Here is a 15376-nt window from a genome sequence, read left to right on the forward strand (position 1 = left end):
AGCAGACTTGTAACAGCTCCTTCCTTACGCACTGCCTGCAGCCGAGGACTCAATTCTATCCTCCCAAGTCCAAAGACCTTTGCCTCCTCGGGCACCAGAAAAGGTGCCCAAGTTCTTCTACCCGCAGGGCGCTGGCAGCGGGTGGCGCATGCCCAGAGAGGCCGGGTAGGGCCGTTCCCCCCCCCCCGCCCCCAACAGAGATTGCAAAGAGTCTCGCCATCTTGTCCAGCCCGCGACACAGCTGGCCCTTTCCGAAGACTACAAGTCCCGTGAGCCCCCGCGGCGGCACTTCCTACCCCACACTGTCCGGCCCGCTCCCGCTCCCCCTCCCGGGGGCGAAGGCTCTGGCTGCAGGCTGGCGGCCGGCGGGCCAGGTAGGATTTCCGGGGGAAACTACTGTGGAAGCTGAGGAGGCGGCGGCGGCCACCCGGGTGAGTTGGATGAGCGAGGGAAAGTGAGCGGGAAGTGCGCGGGGTCTGGCTGCGGGAGCCTCTTAGACTCGGGCCGCGTTCTTGGCTCCGCGAGGAGGTCGCGGTCCGGGCGAGGGTAACGGCCGGAGCCGCGGTCGGTTCGGGCCAGGGCGGGGCGGGTTGGGCCGGGGCCGCCGCCGCCTGCTCCTCCTCCTCCTCCGCCCTCCCACAACGGTGCCGCCGTGGTTTCTCCGCCTGCCGCGCGGGCTGGCCCTCTCCGCCCCCCGCAACTTGGCGGGGCCCTTTTGTCTGGGCTGCCCCTTTGTGCCCGTGCGTGGAATCGCCTCCTCCGGGGAGCCCGCCGGGACGCCCCTGTTAGGGACCGGTCCCTGGGGATCCGGTTACGGCAACCGGATCAGGTCAAAGTCCATTTTTCAAACCCGTCCTCTATCGGACCTCTGCATCCCGGCTGCGTAGAGCGGAGGCTCGGAGCCAGGCAGCGGCAGACGGAATTTCTGTTGAAAATCCTCGAGGTTATTGTCTAACTCTGAAACGTCAGCCCCGCGAGCTTCAGGGCTCGAATCTCCAGGCGTCTTTCTCCGTAGGGGGATGGGCCTGTAAAAAAGAAGTGAGCCTCCTCCCCGGGAAACTGGGAAGGGACCGAATTTGCTGCGGTGTCTGCATAGGTTGCAGCGGTGATCCGGGAACCAAAGAACCAGCGCGGTTGAGCAAAATGATAGTTCACACACCTCTTGAATCTTGGAGGAGAGAAAGTGATTTATAGGGCACGGAGCAGTCTTTTCATTCATTGCACGCAGAAGAAAGCTACAGGACTTTGTTCAGCCACCCATTCCCTCGCCCCTCGTACCCGCCAGTCCTTTTATTTCTTTTGCTCGAAACAAAAAGTTGGAAGAAAATGTCTATTAATAGAAGGATCTGCGTTATGGGGAAACCAGAAACCTAGTGGCTTCTAGAAAGCAACAAAGAGACCAGTTCACCAAGTTACTAGGAGCGAAGCCAGTTTGAGGAGGAAAGGTAGTAGTAGATCCTTACCGAAACCGGTGAATTGTGTGGATTTAATCAACTTTTGTTAGATAGTGGTAACTTTATGTTGAGTGGGAAGAGTGCATTGCTAGATTCTGCATAAGGCAAAACTTTCTAGACGCCACTGTGGACACTCTAAAATAATTATGTATCTCAAGTCTCCGAAATGGGGACAACCAGGACTTCTTTACATGAATCAGGGAAAGTTTTTTTTTTTTTTTGATTTTTATTTATTTATGATAGTCACACAGAGAGAGAGAGAGGCAGAGACACAGGGAGAGGGAGAAACAGGCTCCACGCACCGGGAGCCCGACGTGGGATTCGATCCCAGGTGTCCAGGATCGCGCCCTGGGCCAAAGGCAGGCGCTAAACCGCTGCACCACCCAGGGATCCCAGGGAAAGTTATTAAAGTTATATAGGTTAAATTCCCTCCCTAGTCAAGTTGGCAAATGAAATAAAAGGCTGTTGTACTCTATTATTTAGATATGTCATAATGGAAGTGATTTACTCTGGGAATCCCAGATTGTGTTGGTAATATTGTACAGGGATGGAGGTCTTTAATGAAGTTGTTCTTCAGTTTAATGCAGCAGTGAGTAGGGACTGGTTGTTTTCTTGGTTGTGTTTTGAAGGAGCATCTGCAGAATTGCTCTAGAAATTTTTTAAATCTAAGAACAGTAGTTGCTAATGACTGGCTGTTACTGGTTCAAACATGACATTGCTGTTAATGTTTTTTTTTTAAGATTTTATTTATTCATCAGAGACAGAGAGAGAGAGACAGAGACAGAGACACAGGCAGGGGGAGAAGCAAGCTTCATGCAGGGAGCCCGACGTGGACTCTATCCCAGGTCTCCAGGATCACACCCTGGGCTGAAGGCGGCGCTAAACCGCTGAGCCACCCGGGCTGCCCTGTTAGTGTTAGTTAGTTAGTTAGTTAGTTAGTTAGTTAGTTAGTTAGTTAGTTATTTAAAAAAACTACTCATCATTTATATTACGTTATTTTTTAAAAGATTTTATTTATTTGAGAGAGAAAGAGAGCACAAGCTGAGTGGAGGGGCAACGGGAGAGGGGAGAAGCAGACTCTCTGCTGAGCAAGGAGCCTGAGCTAAGCTCTATCCCAGAACCCTGGGATTATGACCTCAGCCAAAGGCAGACACTTAACCAACTGAGCCACCCAGGCACCCATATTATATAATTTCTCACTACAGTTTTGTGAGGTGGTAGTATTCATTTTACAGCTGATAAATGTTAAATTCACAGCCTCTAGAATGTTAAGTGACTTGCCCAAGGTCACACAGTTAACCTAGATAGGAAATAATAGAGTAAGCCATACTCCAGTCCAGTGCTCTTTTCATTACCTCACACCTGTTGCAGTTTTTCATCATACCACCACCAACAGCTTATGATTTATTGAAATTTAAATAATGAAGAAAAATAATGGAAATATTTTCTAATCAGAGCAAAGTGACTTATAAGGAACTGGAGTTTCTAGAAGATAAAACAATGTCATACTAAACCATAAATCATATCTAACATTGGTCTCATCACCTTGTTTGATGTTATGTGGTGATTATTTTGTGCTTCAAACCAATGGCAATTATATAGAGCCCTGGGGGTTGGAATAGTGGTGAGTTACTGGGCATGGTTTTGTCTAATCATTACTAAAAAGTTTTTTTTTTTAATATTTTATTTAGGGCAGCCCTGGTGGCCGCCTGCAGGCCGTGATCCTGGAGACCCGGGATCGAGTCCCACGTCAGGCTCCCTGCATGGAGCCTGCTTCTCCCTCTGCCTGTGCTTGTGCCTCTCTCTTTCTCTGTGTGTGTGTCTGTCATGAATAAATAAATCTTTCCAAAAAAATTAAAAAAAATATTTATTTATTCATGAGAGACAGAGAAAGAGGCAGAGACATTGGCAGAGGGAGAAGCAGGCTCCCTGTGGGGAGCCTGATGTGGGACTCCAGCCCAGGACCCTGGGATCATGACCTGAGACAAGGAAGATGCTCAACCACTGAGCCACTCAGGTGTCCCTCATTAATAAAAAGTTTTAGCTAATCTTTGCTTAAAGGTTTTGAAGCATATGTTGGAAAACATCTATACAGCAGTTTTGGCTGCTGGAACTAACATTGAAGAAAGAAATGAAATTCAGATACTTTTCCAGGCAATGTCAAGTCTCAAGAAAATGCCTTCTTTAGTGTTTGCTTTTTGTAAAGACTTTTATTAATCAGTTTCAAACCTGCAGCTAAATCTTGGCTTATGTCAGTACATGCCATGAATGTGACATCAGAAATAGAAACTTACTTCACCTCCTTTATTTAAATTCTTCTTAGGTAAAATGCATAACATGCCAATGGAATTGAGTCCGTACAATTGGTCTAGCCTTTCCTAACTAGTAGAAACCTGTTTTAAATTTCTTATAACGCCATCATGATGGAAAGAAATTTTTTTCCCTTGGGTGTTTTACTATTGGACTACTTTATTTCCAAATTAATCCATTCATTCAGTTGATACATATTTATTGAAAGCCTGTTGTGTTCTGGACACTGGAATCAGATTCCTGGAAACGCAGGAATCAGATCCTAAGGACCATGCAATGAAAACAAAATTCTTTTCCTTCTTGAGGCTTATAGGCTGATTGGGGGGGGGGGGGTGGTTGGAAGAGTCAGGCAGTAGATAAGTACTAAATAAAAATTCTCCCTCATTCATGTGCCACCTTTAGCAGTGACCTCTTTGAAGTTTAGTTTTCTAATCTTTGACATGGGGATAATCATTCCTGCTCTATCTGTGGAATTAATGTAGAATAATTTCCAGGAGTAAATTATGGAATTTTAAGGAATAATTGTGGAATTATTTCCAAGAGTAGGGTATTTGGTCACATTATAACCTTTAGAAAAGGAAAAGGAGCATTGGAAGAAAGTTGTTTATAAAGAAAGAGACAGAATGAGTAGATACTCTGGCCTGAGAGTGTAATGTTTCCTTTTAGGACATTCCGTGACCATTAGTCATGTCTTCATATGGGCCACCATAACCCTTTGTGCACTCATCAAATAAGCCCATTATATTTGTTCTGTATCATCACAGTTAAAGGTCTTAAATGCCAAGGACTGCGTCCTAGGCTGTATCCTTACTGCTTAGCACATAGGTCCAGGTATTTTGTTGGAATTTTATAAATGTTTGTTGAATGAGTGAACAAATAACAAAAGTGGGCAGAGGCAGTTGTGGAGAATACCAGGGTACACATGCAGTGCCAAAAATGGTTTATTCAGCATGTTTTTGTTTTACCCATCATGTGCTAGGATCTGGGTTATGTTCTGGAGGTACAGACATGTTACAGTATTGAGCCCCTCTGCCTTGAAAAGCTTACGTTACAGTACCCGAGAGTGGTTAAGTGTTCAGTAGATCTGTGTTACGGTATAGGAAAGGGACTGAGTGATTCGGATTTGGTAGACTTTGAAGGAAGGCATTACAGAGGAAGTGATTTTGGAGCTTGTTCTTGAGGGGTGAATAAGAATTCACCCAGTAGACCTGTTACAATTAAGGTTATTCCAGCCTGACTCCCCCAACCACCACCACTCCTGATCAGCCAGAGGAAGCAGTTTGGCATAGGAATGGATGGGGGAAAGTTTGAGGTGTGTGTCTGGGAAAGAGTGAAGTCTGGTACAGCTAAGAGGGTTTTGGAGTTGGTTTTTAACATTTTTTGGTTCAGATGCCCTCTCAGAAATTTGAGAAAAGTAATAAATTTTCACCCAGACAACTGCACATACACAAAGATGCATATAATTTTAGAAGGTTATGAAATACTTAGGGGGTCTCTCTGGACCCCTGGGCTTGAGCAGTTAATAGAGTGGCTGGTGAAAGGAAAGTTTGATGGTCAGTTGCTGAGAAGGATTCACAGTGCTTTGCTAAGGCATTATGCTTAGGGAATTGTTATACCCTCAAAGGTTTTTAGAGCAGGTAATTGCCATAATCTAATCTGTTTTGAAAGGTGTTTGCTGTCTTAGGGTAGGTTAGGGGGTTTAGGAAGATACTTAGAGTAAGTGCTAGAAGAGTTGGATTTTGAGGGACTTTTTGTTTGATTTGATTTTAAAAGATGGGAAAGATTTGACATGTTTGAAGGTGAAGGAAAAGGAACCGCATAGAGGCAGATACTGAAGATTGGCACAAAAGAAAGGGGAGATGATAAAGAAGCCTTGGAAGGAGATAAAATTGAGAGCTGATGGAGTGGTGAGCCTTGAAAGTGAAACATGAAGAAAGGATGGAGGAAGACGTGTTTGGAAGTGATGGAGATGGGAATTAAAATTAGAGTAGTCACCAGCCACTTACCCTGTACACTGATCTAGGTACCTTTTTTTTTTTTAAGGAAGCTCTACAACCAGTTTTTTTTTTTTTAAGATTTTATTTATTCATTCATGAGAGAGAGAGACACACACACACACACACACACACACACAGAGAGAGAGAGAGAGGCAGAGACACAGGCAGAGGGAGAAGCAGGCTCCATGCAAGGAGCCCGATGTGGGACTCGATCCCAGGTCTCCAGGATCACACCCTGAGCTGCAGGCGGCGCTAAACCACTGCGCCACTGGGGCTGCCCCTCTACAACCAGTTTGGGACTTAAACTCATGACCTCAAGATCAAGAGTTGCATGCTTCACAGACTGAGCTAGGCACCTTAGATACACTTGATGTGTTATTTAATTTTCCAAAAATTCTGTAGAGTGGGTGGGCATTCCCATTTGACAGTTGAAGAAATTATGGCTCAGAGAGATTAACTTCATTTCCCAAAAGCACCATATAAGTAACGGAAGAGATCTGGAATCCAGATATATTTTGACTGCAAAGCTCAGGATCACAATTTCTGCCTTATAAGGTCTGTTAATGTCTAGTGACCTCTTTTTTATCTTTTCAAAGGAAGGGGTTAAGTTATCTTCAGAATGATAAAAGGCTAGATAGAGTGGGCTAGCCAACTTCAGAAACCGTTAAAGTTTTGGAATAGCAGTTGTGGAAAGGTAAGGGAGCCAACCAAAGATGAGTGAATGGGCCACTGACCAGCAGTTAGGGCCTAGCTGAGATTAGACACGAATTTTCCGCTAATACATGCATTGTCTCCTGTATTCTCAGCAAAACAGCATCTCTTGAGTGCCATCGATTGGTATGGGCCTTAGAAGAAAACACACTATATTGTCGTAGAAGGCTTTGGTGTCATCTCTAAGCAGGTCACAAGCCTTGTGCTTCAGTTTTCTCATTTCTTAAAAGAGTACTCTGGATTAGTCTCTCAAATTCTAAGATTTTATGATTTGCAACCAAAAACATTCCAGGGGATTTTAGGAGAGGAAGTGTGTTTAGTGTCGGTTTGATTTTTAGGGAAGAGGTGGTTGAAACTATACAGCTTTCAGATTCAAGCTTGATTTTTCAGTTTAACTTCTCTGTTATGTTTAAAACACGAGGTGTTGGGATCCCTGGGTGGCTCAGCGGTTTAGCGCCTGCCTTTGGCTCAGGACGTGATCCTGGAGATCTGGGATCGAGTCCCGCGTCGGGCTCTCTGCGTGGAGCCTGCTTCTCCCTCTGCCTGTGTCTCTGCCTCTCTATGTCTCTCATGAATAGATAAATAAAATCTTTTAAAAAATTAAATAAAAATAAAATAAAACATGAGGTGTTGGTTTTGACCATCTATCTGAAAGCTCTTACCTATTTACTCAATATAATATGTTTCCTATCTTTGGAGTCTGAAGATCTGGGTTCTACTTCCATTTCTACCATGTTGTCACTGATTATTCAAGTCAGCTAACCTCCTTAATCTTTAGGTTCCTCATCTGTTAAAAGGGATAATAATCACTTCTTTGGGGATGTGAGATAAGACTATAAGTAAGAGGTCTTTGTAAACTGTGTGGTGTTTAATAAATATGAAAAAATATCATACCTGGCAAAGGAAAAAGTATTGTGATGAATGCTATAGGAGAGAGGGGGCACTGCTTTCAAGTGCATCCTTCTATTCAAGTGTACTGAGTGGCAAGGGAAATCTCTCAGGATGTGAGCTGTCAGTGCACTGATTTAGAAATTTATTTGTAGTATGTGATGTTACTGGATATTTTTGTCAGGTAAACATTTCAAATCAAATCTAATTTTAGTAGAATCTGTGGCCAAAAAACTCTCATTGTTAAAATTCCCTACGTTTATTCTTTCAGATGTGAACTTGTTAGTAACATTTCCAGGAGTACTATTTAGTTAAGTGTTGACTGTATTTTATTTAAGAATGGAAAACAATCGGGCAGCCCCGGTAGCCCAGCGGTTTAGCGCTGCCTTCAGCCTGGGGTGTGATCCTGGAGACCCCAGATCGAGTCCCAGGTCAGGCTCCCTGCATGGAGCCTGCTTCTCCCTCTGCCTGTGTCTCTGCCCCCCCCCCGTCATGAATAAATAAATAAAATCTTAAAAAAAAATAGAAAACAATCTTATGATTGTCTGACAAAACTTAAGTGCTCTTGCTTATTAATTTGTTTCCTCTGTGGATGGCTGATTCTGGTGGAACTCAACATGTTCAATCTCTTAGTGAGAACTCCCCTTCCCCATCTTTACCCCGCAACACACCATTGAGTTGATTTACCAATGTACTTGATTCTCTCTATGCAGCTGCTTATCTCTCCTTTGCACTTTGGTAGGAAATGCAGTATGAAAAATTGGTGTAAAAGATTAATGATTCCTCCTTACCTTGAGTGATCCCAGAGCACTTTAACCGTGTCTCTGTAGGTCACTTTTCCCTCTTGACTTTACCTCTTTACTCTCCCAGCTAACAGTATCTGTTTGTGGAAATAAACTGGAAGATTCCTGTGTTGTGGATTTTCATTACAAATAAGGCTGCCACATAGGTTTTGTATGTATAACTTTTTTCTTTTAAAATAAAATTACTGGGCAGCCTGGGTGGCTCAGTGGTTTAGTGCTGCCTCCGGCCAGGGTGTGATCCTGGAGACCTGGGATCGAGTCCCACGTCGGGCTCCCTGCATGGAGCCTGCTTCTCCCTCTGCCTGTGTCTCTGCTTCTCTCTCTCTCTCTCTCTCTCTCTTTCTCTCTGTGTGTGTGTGTTTCTCATGAATAAATAACATTTAAAAATAAAATAATAAAATAATAAAATAAAATTACTTGGGGGCACCTGAGTGCCTCAGTCAGTTGAGCATCATACTTGATTTCGGCTCAGGTCCTGATCTCAGAGTTGTGAGATTTGAGACCAGCAGCAGGCTCCACACTCCTGCACTCAGCTGGGGTGGGCTTAAGATTCTCTCTCCCTCTCCCTCTGCCCCTCCCCCCCAATCTTGCACATGCGCACACACTCTCGCTCTCTCAAAATAAAGAAATAAAATACTTTTTTAAAAACCTTGTCATCTTAAAAAAATGAAATTATTGGATCAGCAAATATGAACATTTATATAGTGCTTGATTGGTATTACCAAACTGCTGACATCAGTCTCCTCTAATTTGCAGTGCCACTAACAGTTTACAGTACTTGTTTATTCACAACCAACCTTATTAATAATGGATTTTAATATTTTAAAATAAATATATTTCCAGCTTAATAGTTGTAAATGATACGTAAGTACTGCTTTAACTTTAAAAGTTTTTGAGTAGGGATCCCTGGGTGGCGCAGCGGTTTGGCGCCTGCCTTTGGCCCAGGGCGCGATCCTGGAGACCCGGGATCGAATCCCACGTCAGGCTCCCGGTGCATGGAGCCTGCTTCTCCCTCTGCCTGTGTCTCTGCCTCTCTCTCTCTCTCTCTCTCTGTATGACTATCGTAAATAAATAAAAAATAAAAAATAAAATAAATAAAATAAAAAATCAAAATTAAAAAAAAAGTTTTTGAGTATAGCGGATGCATACAGTTTTGACATTATAATTATTAGGACAGTGAAATATTTATTCCTATGACTATAAATTCTATTCTTTTTTTCTCATTTATCCGTTTAGGTCTTTATGGCCTTAGATACTTTTGTAAGCCTTTTATTGTAGATGTTAATTTATTTTCAAGTATATTGAAAGATTTCCCCCATCTGTGGTATTTGTTTTTTATTTTCTTACAGATTTTAATTTTTTTTCATTTATTTTTTAAAGATTTTATTTATTCATGAGAGACACAGAAAGAGGAGAGACATAGACAGAGGAGGAAGTAGGCTTCCTGCGGGGAGCCTGATACTGGACTTGATCCCCGGACCATGACCTGAGCCAAAGGCAAATGGTTAACCATTGAACCACCCAGGCACCCAAAGGTTTTTTTTATTTTTAAGTAATCTCTACATATAATGTGGGGCTCGAACTCATGACCCTGAGATCAAGAGTCACATGTTCTTCCAACTGAGCCAGCTAGGTGCTTCTATTTTTGTTTTGTTTTAACAGAAACCTTCATGCCACAGCCACTCACTGTTTCCATTGTAATTTCTTATATTTCTTCCATCATTAGAAAAATTATTTCTCCTTAGATGGATTAAATACTTTATGAATTCCTCAACTTCTGTTTCTATTAGTCTTTTTTAACTTTTGGAAAAGTCAGTTTTAATGTATGGGATAAAAATGTTCTAAGTTAATTTTTTTCATAATGGTATACAGTTATTTTTACTAGCAGTTGTTTTGTGAGGACATTTGGAGCTTTGGAAGACACTAAAGTGTTCATTTTAATCTTGAGCTATTAATATCTACCTAGATCATTAGAATTAAAAATTGTCACTTCATATAAGGTGTCAAGGTTATTTTAAAAATAATAAGGTATATTTTTCACACTAGTGGTTGAAGATGTATTCCGTTCTTATTTACCTCAGAATTGGGTTCATAGAGAAATGGTTGTTCTTTGGGGGGGTTAATTGTTTATTAAATAAGATTAAAAACTGGAGCCCTGAAACACTCCCTCCTCCTCCTCTAGTGAGTGACAAGAAGAAAAGGGAGAATTTCTAAGGGAGACTTACCTCTTCTTCCCTTTCCTCATGGCTAAATCCCTATTAAAAATGCTTTCAGTAGATACTGAGAGTAACTGTATAGAACAAGCCACAGGGTGTGAAGAGTACTTCCATTTCTTCTCACTTGCACATACCCTCCTATTCCTTTCACTGAATTTAAATTTGAGGGAGAACTTTAGGATTCAGCATATGGGTATGTCTTTGCTTTATGTATTAAAAGGTAACACAATGCCTCTTACCTATTGGTGATACCAATAAGATTGGGAATTTTTCTAACAGTCTTATATGCTCTAATGTTTATATAAAAGTAAATAACTGGCTTCTGGAACAGCATCTTTATGTAACTGGGAGAGGGCTTCATCCTTTCACTTTAGCCACAGGCCAATAAGAACCATTTTGTTAAATGAATGTATCTTTGCAATCTGTGGCATGAGATAAATAAGTCTGTTTGTTTGCAACTACAGTAATCATTGCACACTTAGAATTTACCATGTTTTAAGAGTACAATTCAGTGGCATTAAGCACCTTCACAACATTGTGCAGCCATCTCTACTATCCACTTCCAAAACTTTTCCATCATCTCAAACTGAAACTATCCAATAAATAGTACTTCTCATTGTCTTCCCCTCTCAGCTGGTGACAACCTTTATTCTACCTTGTGTCTCTATGAATTTGCCTATTCTAGGTGTCTCAAATAAGTGGAATCATACAATATTTGTCTTTTTGTGTCTTGCGTATTTCTTTGTATTTTTTAAGCTATCTCCTCTTTGTCCTTACAGAGAGAAGAAAATTTATTTTTTAGCAGTCAGAAGCTCCGCTCTAGCCTTTTAACTCTCTGTTTAACTGTCTTTAGGGCATTGGTGTTAAGGAATTAATAATAAAAGGTCTAAGGGATTTGGTAAATAAAATATTTTTGTGTGTGCTAGTGCTTTTGGAGGGCAGAACAGAAAGGAAAAAATTAAAGAGCAGTTGTTGAGCAACTTTTTCCTTTTAACTAGAAGAGATTAAAAGGGTTAACCTCTTAAACATCAGTTATGCCACATTAAATTCCTGTAATGACCCTATTATTTTATGAGATATTTATACTTGGTATCACTATGATCCAGACATACACGAAACTGTTTTTTTTTAAGTCTATTTAAGTCCATGTTTCAACAGATCATTTCTATGAGGTTTCCAACACCATAGAAATCTATGTAACCAAACTTCACCTATTAGAAAGAAGCTATAATTGCCTGAAGTCCAAATTTAGTCCCAATTATTTGAGGAGAAGAAATTATATGATTAATTCTGATCTGCATTATCTTGAAAGTAGGATAACCCTTTCTGAGATCTGTATTTTTCCTGAAAATAATGTCCTTTGTAATTCACTAATGATATTTCCTTGAGAGTACTTTTTTTTTTTTAATGAACTTGAGAGTACTTTTGATTATCAGTGAGCCACACCTCTATTTTAAAGAGCTGATTCATGCGTCTTAGTGGTAACAGAAAAGACCATGTTTAACTAGGAAGAGGAGGAGGTTAGTTTTTCTTGAAAGGGGTATTAGTGCAATTTTTTTTTTTTTTTTTTTTTTTTTTTTTTTTAGGTAGGCTTCCTGCCCAATGTGGAGCCCAACACAGGGCTTGAACTCACAACCATAAGATCAAGACGTGAGCTGACATCAGTAGTTGGACACTTACCTGCGTGAGCCACCCAGTTGCCCCTAGTCCCGTTTTTAAGTCTTTACCCTTAAGTAGTATGTTAGATTTTATTGTGCTTAAAAAATAAACTCTTCCTAAGTGTAACTTTTTTTGAACAGACTTTAAAAAACAAAAATTTTTTTCTGTCACTAATAGGTTTCATTCTTTGTTTCATTTTGAATGTCCAAGATAGCCTCCAGTTTAAATACAGATATAAACGAATACGCCAAGAATATATAGTTTTTCCTAGCAGGATATATACTTTTTGAGATATTGTTGGTGTCCTGGTTGAACCAATACTAGAAGGAAGAAGACAGTGGAACAGTATTTTCAAAATACTAAAAGAAAAAAAAATCTATCAACCGAGAATTGTGTATCAGTAAAACCATTACGTCAAAAATAAATTTAAAAGAAAAAAATTCAAGCAAGGGAACTGAGAACATATTCCCATAGAACCTCTCCAGAGGAACTTCTGAAGGATATACTTCAGCAAAAAGGAAACTCTTGTTTCTTGGAAACAAGAGTCTGAGGTGCAAAAGGGAATTATGAGCAAAGAATAAATGTACAATAAAGAAACATTTATAGATATAAAAATGGGACATACTTGGGGTGCCTCGGTGGCTCAGTCGGTCATAATCCTGAGGTCCTGGGATCAAGCCCCACATCAGGCTCCCTGTTCAATGGGGAATCTGCTTCTCCCTCTCTTTCTTTCTGTGGGCTCACGCTCTCTCTCTGTCCAATAAATAAATAAAAAAAATCTTTTTTAAAAATGGAAAACACTCAAATATAAATAGAGAAGGAGTTTGAAGTGAAAGCATTCCAAGAGTTCTTATATAATTAAGGAGTAAAGATACTAAATTAACTTTAGACTTAAGGTAAGATATTCATATTAGTCTTTCAGAGGTAATAATAAAAGAATAGTAACAGAATAAAAATAAGTAGAAATGAGGAAAAGGAATGAGAAAAAAATTGATACAGCAGAAGACAAAAAAAGAAAAAAACTGAAGAGTGGAACAAGTGAAAAATAGAAAATACGGTGGTTAAAAGGAATACAAAATATCTCTTAATCACAGTAGAAATAAATTAGATTATTTTCCCCAGAAACTCTATTTAAAAGACAAAGATGGTCCAAATAGAGAAGTAATAAAGGAGACTGAGTAAATGAGAGATAAAATATTCATGGATTAGAACACTTAGTATTATAAAGAGGACAGTTCTCCCTAGTTTGATTTTTTTTTTAATTTTATTTATTTGCTCATGAGAGACAGAGAGAGAGAGAGAGGCAGAGACACAGGCAGAGGGAGAAGCAGGCTCCATGTAGGGAGCCCAATGCAGGACTCGATCCCAGGTCCCTGGGATCATGCCCTAAGCTGAAGGCAGACGTGCAACCACTGAGCCACCCAGCCGTCCCTCCCTAGTTTGATTTGATTTGATTTTTTAAAAAGATAATTATTTATGTATGTATGTATGAGAGACAGAGGCAGAGGGAGAGGCAGCAGGCTCCTTGTGGAGCAGGGATCCCCACACGGGACTCAATCCCAGGATCCTGGGACCACAACCCGAGCTGAAGGCAGACACCTAACCGACTGAGCCACCCAGGCACCCTCCCAGTTTGATTTTAGATCAAATGTAATTCTAATAAAAATTCCAATAAGTTTTTTTCATGGAATTTGACAAGTTGATTCTAAAATGTGAACAGAGCAACCAACATATTTCTGAAGATAACATGGGGAAACTTGTCCTACCTGATTATAAGATTTATTGTAAAATTGATTATTAGACTGTGGTTTTTGGCCCTGGGATAAAAAATAATAGACCTGTAGAATAGTATAGAGTGCTGGGAGAGAGACCTATAAATATAGGGAAAGGGATATGTGACAAAGGTGGCATTACATATCAGTGGAGAGAAGATAAATTATTCAATAATGGACTGAGATAATTGTTAGGCATGGAAAAAAAAAGGATCTCTATCTAATACCATACACAAAAATCAGTTTTAGGTGCTCGATGATCAAAATGTGAAGGGTAAAACTTTAAAATACTAAGAAAATACAGGAAAATATCTGTCTTATCTCAGGTCTTGTATATATTAACTTAGTAATAAGTTAAAAATAGAAATAAGATAGGGTGAAGGAATAGGATATGATGGAAAGGGATGTGCCATTTTAGACAGGGTAGTCTGGGCAAGGCCCCTCTGAGCAGGTCATATTTGAGTTGTCACGTGAAATAAAGGAGCAAATCATGCAATTTCTGAGAAAGGAGCATTCCAGGCTGTCTGAACAGCACCTGCAGAGCCCTGGGGTAAGAATGTGTTTGTTGAATTACAGAAGCAGCAATAGGGCAGTGTGGCAGGAAGAGAGTGAGCAAGAGTGATAAGAAGTAAAGTCTGTAAGAAATGGGTTAGAGTATGAGGGATCTCAAAGGCCATGGTAAGAAATTGGGAGTTAATTTCAGATGCAATAGGGAGACATGATCTGCTTTCCTTTTTTAAAGGATCACCCAGAGCACTCTGAGGACAACACAACATAGGAGCCTGAGTGTGGAGGGCAGCCCGGGTGGCTCAGCGGTTTAGCGCCGCCTTCAGCCCAGGTCGTGATCCTGGAGACCCGGGATCAAGTCCCATGTCAGGCTCCCTGCATGGAGCCTGCTTCTCCCTCTGCCTGTGTCTCTGCCTGCTTCTCTCTCTCTCTCTCTCTCTCTCTCTCTCTCTCTTTCTCTCTCTCTCTCTCTCATGAATAAATAAATAAAATCTTAAAAATAAAATATAAAAAATAATTTTAAGAAATTTTTAAAAAGCCTGAGTGGAAGAAGGAAGATTGATTAGGGCGTTGACACACTAGTCTAGGCAAGATGTAGCCATAGCTTGGAGTTGGGTAGTGAGAAGTGTTTAGATTATGGATATATTTTAAAGGCAGAGGCCGTAAAATTTAGTGATGATTTAGATGTGGTTGTGAGAGAAAGAGAAGACTCAATTATGACACCAAAGTTTTTGTCCTGAGCAGTTGGAACACTTAAGTTGCCTCTTAACCAAGATAATGATCCAAAATAGCAGCTAACATACTTGCCAGCAAATTTTTTTTTTTTTTTGTAAGTGTCATACATCTATTGCCCTAACTATTGAGTAGGGGAGACTGGAGGAAGAACAAGTTGGGAGTGAGGAATCAAGAATTGTTGTTGTTTTTTTGTTTTTTTTTGTTTTTGTTCTGTTTTGTTTTTTAAAATATACTACATCTGCCTTAAGTTCAGGTCATGATCCCAGGGTCCTGGGATTGAGCCCCACTTTGGGTTCCCTACTCAAAGGGGAGTCTGCCTCTCCC

General features: G+C 40.8%; 1 protein-coding gene across 5 annotated transcripts in view; it reads left to right on the plus strand.

Moving 5' to 3' along the window:
- Nucleotides 1-299: 299 nt before the first annotated feature.
- PHACTR4 (phosphatase and actin regulator 4) overlaps nt 300-15376 on the plus strand; it is a 101076-nt gene continuing 85999 nt past the window's right edge. For 2 of the 5 annotated variants that reach the window (XM_055332323.1, XM_055332326.1), the window contains exon 1: nt 337-431. The gene's annotated coding sequence lies outside the window, so the exon portion shown is untranslated. Of the gene's footprint in view, nt 432-15376 lie in introns of all 5 variants that reach the window. The other 3 variants (XM_055332322.1, XM_055332325.1, XM_055332329.1) reach the window with 2 other exon arrangements.

This window comes from Nyctereutes procyonoides, unplaced genomic scaffold (genome assembly GCF_905146905.1).
Source record: "Nyctereutes procyonoides isolate TBG_1078 unplaced genomic scaffold, NYPRO_anot_genome, whole genome shotgun sequence".
NCBI classification, from domain to species: Eukaryota; Metazoa; Chordata; class Mammalia; order Carnivora; family Canidae; genus Nyctereutes; species Nyctereutes procyonoides.